At 40.7% G+C, this 9853-nt stretch overlaps 1 non-coding gene across 1 annotated transcript; it reads right to left on the reverse strand.

The window, feature by feature from the left end:
- Positions 1-7132: 7132 nt before the first annotated feature.
- Positions 7133-7248, reverse strand: LOC118964746 (U5 spliceosomal RNA). Its single transcript, XR_005051939.1, has one exon. It is a non-coding gene; the product is annotated as a U5 spliceosomal RNA (small nuclear RNA).
- Between the last annotated feature and the right edge of the window lie 2605 nt (positions 7249-9853).

Genomic DNA, 9853 nt, shown 5'->3' on the forward strand with positions numbered 1-9853 from the left:
GCCACAAGGTTCAATTCTCTTGCCGACTCTCTTCTCTGTATACATCAATGATGTCGCTCTTGCTGCTTGTGATTCTCTGATCCACCTCTATGCAGACAACACCATTCTGTATACTTCTGGCCCTTCTTTGAACACTGTGTTAACTAACCTCCAGACAAGCTTCAATGCCATACAACTCTCCTTCCGTGGCCTCCAACTGCTCTTAAATGCAAGTAAAACTAAGTGCATGCTCTTCAACCGATTGCTGCCCACATCTGCCCGCCTGTCCAGGATCACTCCTTTGGACGGTTCTGACTTAGAATATGTGGACAATTACAAATACCTAGGTGTGTGGTTAGACTGTAAACTCTCCTTCCAGACTCACATTAAGCATCTCCAATCCAGAATTACATCTAGAATTTACTTCCTATTTCGCAACAAAGTATCCTTCACTCGTGCTGCCAAACATACCCTCGTAAAACTGATCATCCTACCGATCCTTGACTTTGGCGATGTAATTTACAAAATAGCCTCCAACACTCTACTTAACAAATTGGATGCAGTTTATCACAGTGCCATCCGTTTTGTCACCAAAGCCCCATAGACTACCCACCACTGCGACCTGTATGCTCTCGTTGGCTGGCCCTCGCTTCATATTCATCGCCAGACCCACTGGCTCCAAGTCATCTATAAGTCTTTCCTAGGTAAAGCCCCGCCTTATCACAGATCACTGGTCACCATAGCAGCACCCACCCGTAGCACGCACTCCAGCAGGTCACCCCCAAAGACTATTCCTCCTTTGGATACCTTTCCTTTCAGTTCTCTGCTGCCAATGACTGGAACGAATTGCAAAAATCACTGAAGCTGGAGACTCATATCTCCCTCACTAACTTTAAACATCAGCTGTCGGAGCATTGCACCTGTACATAGCCCATCTGTAAATAGCCCATCCAACTACCTAATCCCCATACTGTTTTTGGTTTTTTGCACCCCAGTATCTCTACTTGCACATTCATCTTCTGCACATCTATCACTCCAGTGTTTAATTGCTATATTGTAATTACTTCGCCTATTTATTGCCTTACCTCCCTAATTTTACCTCATTTGCACACACTGTATTTCAATTTTTTTTCTTCTATCGTGTTATTGACTGTACGTTTGTTTATTCCATGTGTAACTCTGTGTTTGCTTTATCTTGGCCAGGTCGCAGTTGTAAATGAGAACTTGTTCTCAACTGGCCTACCTGGTTAAATAAAGGTGAAATAAAAGTACAAAAAATAAAAGACAGAGAAAAACAATAGTTGAACAGTTTTGAACAAATTAATTTCTTTCAAAATTAAGGACAAGCGAGAGGGAGAGCTATATTTGGTTGTATTTTGTTTTAAACTTTCACTTAGTTAGCGAATGCAGCTAGCTAGTTTAGCATACTCAAACATGGCATCAAGGGATGTTATGTTAGCTATCCAACACTGGAAGTTTTCCAAGTCAAGGTAAGCTTTTGGTTTATTCATTTATTGCAACCGGAGCCCGCCTGTGTAACTGCTAAACTGCTTTCTGACTGTACTCTGTACTGCATGATTGTAGCGGGTTTACTAAGGCCTTAGTTCTAGTAGCTATGTTGACTATGACATGACAATGTAGGCTGTGTGTAGAGATTTGTGGTCATGATATGAAGGTTTGGCTTGGAAAGTATTTTTCACATGGTAATAGACAGCTGATGGGTTGTGCACTGAACTCCACAAGCGAGGGGGAAAAGGTGAGAGGAGGAGAGTGCGTAGATAGTTGCGAGAAGGAATTATACAGTATAAACAATGAGCAAAGTGATCATGCTGTTTTTGTGGCTGCTATGAAAGTGAACTGTGTTTGCGTGTGATCAGGGGTTTATTAATTCTGCCAATTCTTTTAAAATGTTTCTTAAAGAGAACAAACCGGGTTAAACATACCTGAATGTGTCCAATAGAAACTCTTGTTTGCAACTGTTGGACTAATGATTGCACCCTAGATCAGCTAGATGCAGGCAAGAGTGTGCAATTATGCTATTGAATGTGTCACTGTCTGTCACCTTGACTACGGACAATTCTCTCAACCTGTGCACCTACGTTGTAAACTTTAATTCACAGGCTAGGTTGTAGCAATCTCATTTTGGGGAATATTCAGAGGCGGAAACCTTCCGTGGGAATATACGGGAATTAAAGAAAATAGATGAACATTTATATATTAATACCATTTAAATGTAAAGTTTTTTGCATTGGATATATTTACCATATCATATGGAGACAGAAACATAAACCTTTTACCTTGTCATAAGTAGACATAATTGCGAATTATTAAATCCTTCCAATAGAAATAAAAGAAACAATTTAGTTACAAAATTAACTTTAATTACATTAGTTGACTTCACATGGGATGATTTCACTGAACATTCAATATTTCCTTTATTTTGTTGATCTCCAATGATCCACCGCATCTCCCAAAAACGATAGTCTGGAAACTAAAACTTTGGTTGTCTTCCGCTCAGGCTTCCATGTCTTCTCCCTGGATCTCCTCAATGTCCACCTCTTGAACATCAGACTCGGAGGCTTCACCTTCACTGTCACTTTCCAACCTTGTTGAGGATGGCTTGTTGTCAAGCTCAAAAAGCCTCAAATTTGGCTGGATGGCCACCAATTTTTCAACCCTTGTATTGGTCAGCCTGTTGCGTGCTTTGGTGTGTGGTTTTTCCCAAACAAGGACCAGTTGCGCTCTGAGATGGCTGATGTTGGTGTGGATTTGGAGGATGATGGAGGCAACCGGGGAAAGAGCCTCCGATCCACAAAGTCCCTTCCACCAGGTGGCTGATGAGATATGTTGGCACGACTGACATATTGCATCCCCATCCCAAAGCCCTTGCTTGGAAGTGTACTTTGCCAGACTGCCAAGAACCTTTCCCTCATCCAGGCCAAGGTGGCGAGACACGGTGATGACACCATAGGCCTTGTTGATCTCTGCACCAGTCCGGATACTCTTGCCAGCATACTTGGGGTCCAACATGTATGCTGCAGCGTGTATGGGCTTCAGGCAGAAGTCTTCACGCTTCTTGATGTATTTCAGAATGGCAGTTTCCTCTGCTTGGAGCCACAGTGAAGTGGGCAGGGCAGTACGGCTTCCTTATCTTACATCTGCAAGCAGAGTCTGAACATCAGACAGGATGGTATTGCCGTGCAATGGCTACTGCTATATGTTTCAGGAGTTTCAGACTGCTTACCACTCTCTCCCAAAATACATCATCCAGGAGGATCCTCTTGATGGGACTGTCCATATCGGCAGACTGTGATATGGCCATTTCTTGGAGAGACTCCTTCCCCTCCAGGAGACTGTCAAACATGACAACACCACCCCAACGGGTGTTGCTGGGCAGCCTCAATGTGGTGATCTTATTCTTCTCACTTTGCTTGGGGAGGTAGATTGCTGCTATAACTTGATGACCCTTCACATACCTAACCATTTCCTTGGCTCTCTTGTAGAGTGTATCCATTGTTTTCAGTGCCAAGATATCCTTGAGGAGCAGATTCAATGCATGAGCAGCACAGCCAATGGGTGTGATGTGAGGGTAGGACTCCTCCACTTTAGACCAAGCAGCCTTCATGTTTGCAGCATTGTCTATTACCAGTGCAAATACCTTCTGTGGTCCAAGGTTATTGATGACTGCCTTCAGCTCATCTGCAATGTAGAGACCTGTGTGTCTGTTTTCCTTGTGTCTGTGCTCTTGTAGAATACCGGTTGAGGGGTGGAGATGATGTAGTTAATTATTCCTTGCCCACGAACATTCAACCACCCATCAGAGATGATTGCTATGATTTGCTTGACCTTCACTTGAACTCTGTTGAACTCTGCATCCAGAAAATGAGTAGATAAAGCATGTCTGGTTGGAGGGGTGTTTGCTGAGCGAAGAACATTCTGAAATATTTTCCAATACACATTGCCTGTGAGCATCAAAGGTGAACCAGTTGCATACACAGCTTGAGCAAGACATTCTAAATTTCTCTGAGGACGTTCCCCCATTGAGTAAAAAAATAACTTCTGATTCCAGGAGGACCATGAGCTGTTGCTATCGATAAGGTGTCTGATTCATCATTTCACCTCGAATAGAAGTAGAGGGACTTTTGTCAGAAGTTGCTTGTTGTGAGCGCTGAGGGAACTTTATGCACTTGGCCAGATGAGTCTGCATCTTTGTTGCATTCTTCACATATGATTTGGCACAATATTTGCAAATGTACACAGCTTTTCCTTCTACATTAGCTGCAGTGAAATGTCTCCACACATCAGATAGTGCCCGTGGCATTTTCCTGTAAAGATTGTAAAAATAAAAATACAATTCCATGTACAGATAAATAGTTAAGCTATTAGATTAAACAACTCCTTTTGTAAGATAAATGTTTTAAAATTAAACATGAATGGAAACAGGTGAATTAACACTCCTCAGTTAGCAGGCTCAAGCAAGCTGAAACTAACTAGCAGAACTTGTTAACAAGTTAGAAATGATTTAAACACACTTTGCTGTAGGCTACTATTTACTAGTAAACAAAAAATCATATATGTCATATAAAATATATTCACCCCACCCGGTATTGTAATGAAAACTTACCAGAAAGCATGTAGTCCTTGGCTCAGACAGTGTAGTAGCGTGGGCTCAATAGCATCTCATTAGTGTGCAAGATCTTGAGAATCAGCTGTACATGTCATGGAAGAATGCACTGTGCATGCAGAGGGTTGTAATTCCATTGAATTGGGGATAGTTTAACCAAAATATGCCACAAGACCTAGAATTGCCTTGTGTATCCCACAAAAAGGTGACATTTTTAGCTAACTTTTTTTGATGAATTTAAAGCAAAAATCCCCAAATTCCCGGGCCTAACTTCCCATAGAAAATTTCTGTGAAAATACCGGAAAGTTTTCAGATCCTTTAAAACCCTAGGTACAGGGAACATTTGAGTATCATGTATTGACCTAAACCTATCAATGTTACATTGAGCTGTGTGAATGGAATATGAATAACAGTCATCCAATATGCTGTAATAGAAATAAGGCCATGCTCATAAAAAAAAAATCATCCTTTCTCATCTTAAATGGCACCGACCGCCACTGATTTCAATTCATGCAATAAACAAATGTGAGATGACATACTCTTGTGCAATCAAAACATGGGGGTTACATTTTCACTCTGTACTTTATTTTAACTCTGTATGTCTTTTTGGACCAATATAAATTATTCCCCCTTAAATCACCATTTGATCTCATCCATTTAGTTTCAACTGCCCATATAATAAAAATCTAAAACATGAAAGAGACAATTTACATGAATTGTAAATTAGTCAAATCTTAAGTGACCAAATCCATTTCTGAGTAATCAATAAAAAAAAATACCAAGAGATTATACATTTGGTATTGGTTTTATTTGGAAAATAATTCGTTTTCAATAACCAAAGGTGTATTTTAATGTTTCTTTTGGTAGATATTTATTTATTGATAAGATTTTATTTTTTTATTTCTGTCACACACGATATATGCTTCAAACCCTTGGAATGAAGACCGCTAAATTTAGGAATGCATTCTAGAACAATTTGTCAACGAGCGCCATAAAGTTGAGTCCTGGGTAACTACATACATGGAGTGTGTCTGAAGTAGGCATGTCAACAGAACTGGGAGGATCAACAGAAGTGGGGGTATTGAAAGTTAAATCAGCCACTTGGGCAGATTTGTTGCCACTCAAGACTGCTGTGCATTTTAGCTAAATCGAATGCCCGAGCTGACAAGGTAAAACATCTGTTGTTCTGTCCCTGAACAAGGCACTGTTCCCTGGTAGGATGTCACTGTAAATAAGAATTTGTTCTTAACTGACTTGCCTAGTTAAAGGTCCATTTAAAAAGAATCATAGAATTTAAATAGGATCTCTATGATCGCCATCTAGTGGCGACGTCACAATATCAATGTAGATTATTGCATCAAATTATGAATTGATAAGGAATGCTCATGTTTCTTGAATTGCTTGATTGTACAGTTCATTATTTCAGCTTTCTAGCAGTATTCAGCCCAGTTTTGCAGTTTTCAGCAGGGATGGAAAGAGTACCGAAATATTCTACTCAATTAGAAGTACTATTATTTTAGTGATATTTTACTCAAGTAGAAGTAAAATTACTGGTGTAAAGATAATAATAATAAATAAATAAACTACTTATAAAAGTAAAAAGTAGCACATTTTAAAAAGTACTCAGTAAAAGTAAACGAGTGATATAAACTGTAAAAAAAAAACAGTTGATGTTGATAATTAGCTAATTTAGCTGAAAATTGTTACACATGATACTTTCCATGCATTAAATTGAAAAAGGAAGAGTAAATTCATGTACAGTAAACTAAGAACATTTATTTTATCTGTATGTTATTTTATTTTATCTGTGTGTTGAAAAAAATTGTCAAATATACTGTTAACATTTTAAAATAAATTCTGCATTCAAGGAATTAAAATGTATTTATAAATCTATACAAAAGAAAATGCGCCTTTGTTACTTATTCCTTGTCCATGGGACTGGCTGACATTCACTCAATCACCCATTCACACTCTTTCCCTAACTCACTCCCTCTTTCACTCACTCCACCAGTGGTGGAAAGAGTACTGAAATATCCTACTCATGTAGAAGTACTGTTACTTTAATGACATTTCACTTAAGTAAAGTAAAATCACAAGTACTCGGAAAAGCTACTCAATTACAGTAACGAGAATAGTTGTAATTAGTTTTCAGTATAGAAAGCTTTTCTTGCTGTTTTACTGGTGATACATTGGAGCAAATATGGACTCGACATCCATCCAACGGTCTTCATGGGTAGAGTGTTAACTTGATGAGCAGGTAAGTGTAATTATACAGCAGATGGAGAAGACCTAAGCGACAAAAGCGGTTGCGCAAAAATATGTAGAGCTGTAGAAAACTTGCTTTACAACTGCAACATTTTCTCTAAGAAATTAACTTTAAAACGGGGGACAACCATGAGCTGTGACGTCAGATGGAAGTTCACAAATAAAATAGAGTATGTGGATACAGCACACACACAAAACACTAAATATCAGAGGATAACCACAAAGACAGGGGCTGTGAACAGTTTATTATTAACAATTATTGGAAGCCCAGCCGTGAGGCCAGGCATCAAAAAATTAGTTGATACTCATAATGTTCCTCTCCACGGAAATCTTTAGTAAAAGGCGAAAGATTTATGCGATCTGAAGAGAAACCAGAGTGTACTACTGACTGTAAGGACACTGTTCCGACCGAGTTCTCGGCCTTACTATTCACAATCGTGGTTTAATGGAAAACAAAAAAAAATCTCAAAATCGCCGATACAACATACACAGATATTACAGTTCCCCAATACAAATGAAGAGTTAAGTGTTATAAGTGTCAATGCTTGGTAAGTTCATTCATTCTTTACACAATCGAAATGCACGCTGGGCATTATAAAATCACTCCCTGGTTTGCCCCGTTCAGTCCTAAAAAAAATAGTATAATCTGCAACGCCAGCGTAATTTCAGCAAACATTTTTGTCCTAAAAGTTTAGCTACCATCAAAAGTCTACTTTCAAAGTTAGAAACAATTTGCCACCCGAACGAAATACTATAACACTTCTACATCGAGCATGCGCCGTTGAGACCTGCAAGCAACTTGTTCACAAACCAGGCGTGAGAAGCAAGGAGGAGCGGCGGAAAAAAATATTAAAATCAGAACATTTAACTGGTGGGTTTTACAATTGCGTGTAACCGCTGTCTGCAACAATGTGTCAATTTAGAAGTCCAACAGTAACTCAACGAAGAAAACGTTTTTTTTTGTTGTTAAATAGTCTAGCAACCTGTTAAAACAGTTGTTTGATTTATGGATTACCCTACTACCCTGAAAAACACAGCAAAGCATTGGATATCGCTTAATTAGCTCACTAGCCCAATAGGCCTAAAGAAGAGTCTACCCAAATCACTTAAACACAATTATTTTCAAAGGCAATACCTTATGCTGAATGGCTTCTTATTCTGGCCAAATAGGTACAGGCCTTGTGATGGATGATGTGCCTGCCTATGATCTATTTTCTTCCATTTCTACTTAAAATCAAATTGTTTTCTAGGAACATGGATTTCTATATCTAATATTGCTAAAGCATGTTAACGTGGTGCATTTTTGGGGCAAACTAAATTAAAGTTATACTATATTCTTCATGAATGGAACACTAGCTGTGATGGTTACATTAACAGCTTTGATTGATTTTATAAAGTGCACTTCTGCTTTGTCCTTTAGATGGCATCATCCCATTCACAATAACCTGGCATTCTACAGTCGCTGTTACTGTATTTTACTCCACACACTCTAGAGTAACTCTTTACCCATAACAGTCGGCCTCCTCTCTCCCTCTCCTATCTCTCTCACCCACTCCCGCTCTAGCTATCACTCTCTCTCTCTCTCTCTCCCTCTCCCTCTCCCTCTCCCTCTCTCTCCTGAATCAGCAGTTCTCCAGCTCCATGCAGCAGCCTGCAGAGAAACAGAGTACTGGACTTAATTATACTCCCACATCCACAACTAGCCCTTGCCTTTCTCTATCACTTTCTCCCTCTCTCTCTCTCTCCATTCCCTCTCTGTCCCACAACCAGCCGCTTGCCTTTCTCGATCACCCTCTCTATTTCCTTCTCTCTCCCCTACAACCAGCCCTCTGATTCTATCTCTCTCCCTCTCTCACACACACACCAGACAGACGGACAGGCATGCACACACACACCAGACAGACTGACAGGAATGCACACTCACCAGACAGACTGATAGGCATGCACACACACACCAGACAGACTGACAGGCATGCACACACACACCAGACAGACGGACAGGCATGCACACACACACCAGACAGACTGACAGGAATGCACACTCACCAGACAGACTGATAGGCATGCACACACACACCAGACAGACTGACAGGCATGCACACACACCAGACAGACTGACAGGCATGCACACACACCAGACAGACTGACAGGCATGCACACACACACCAGACAGACTGACAGGCATGCACACACACACCAGACAGACTGACAGGCAAGCACACACATACCAGACAGACTGACAGGCATGCACACACATACCAGATAGACTGACATGCAGGCACACACAAACCAGACAGACTGACAGGCTGGCAGGCAGGCAGACAGACTGTCTGTCTGTCATCCAGGTGTTTATTGGTCATCTATCAGCAGGTAGCCTCCATAAATCCTCTAACATAGTTTCATCTCATCTGAACATGGGTTAATACACAATCTGGAGCAAGTCATGCACACATACCTGTTTGAGACAATGCACAGTGTTGAGGTAAGGGTTTTCCGTGCGGCTGCCCCCGTCTAGTCTGACAGTGAATTATTAAACATGTCTTTGCAGCTTACGCATTTATACAGCCCACCTGGGTCCAGTGACACAACAAATGCCAACATGTGTGTGTACGTGCGTGCATGCGTCTGTGTGTGTGTGTTTGCCCTCACTGCATGTGATATCAGTTAGTTTCCACCTGTATAACCTTTTTTAAATCGGTATTGCTGGAGTACACTATGTTAAAGACACTATAGCGGAGAGGAGAGTGTGAAGGTGCGCTTGTGTGTGTGTGCGTGCGTGCGCGTGTGTGTGTGTGTGTACACTGAACTCTCCCTGCAGGGTTACCCAGTGGAATTCTATGAGTGAATCTGAGAGGGATCTTTGGTTTGGACTTGCATTGGGTTCCGTGTGTTTTTTTTCTTCTCCTCTGCTGTTGAACTTTTGAGTGTGTGTAATGTGCACCTGAATGGAAAACTTAGCAAGACTGATAATTGCTGTGTGTGCCT

The sequence above is a fragment of the Oncorhynchus mykiss genome, chromosome 5 (assembly GCF_057628025.1).
Source record: "Oncorhynchus mykiss isolate SJ-2025 chromosome 5, ASM5762802v1, whole genome shotgun sequence".
Taxonomy (NCBI): domain Eukaryota; kingdom Metazoa; phylum Chordata; class Actinopteri; order Salmoniformes; family Salmonidae; genus Oncorhynchus; species Oncorhynchus mykiss.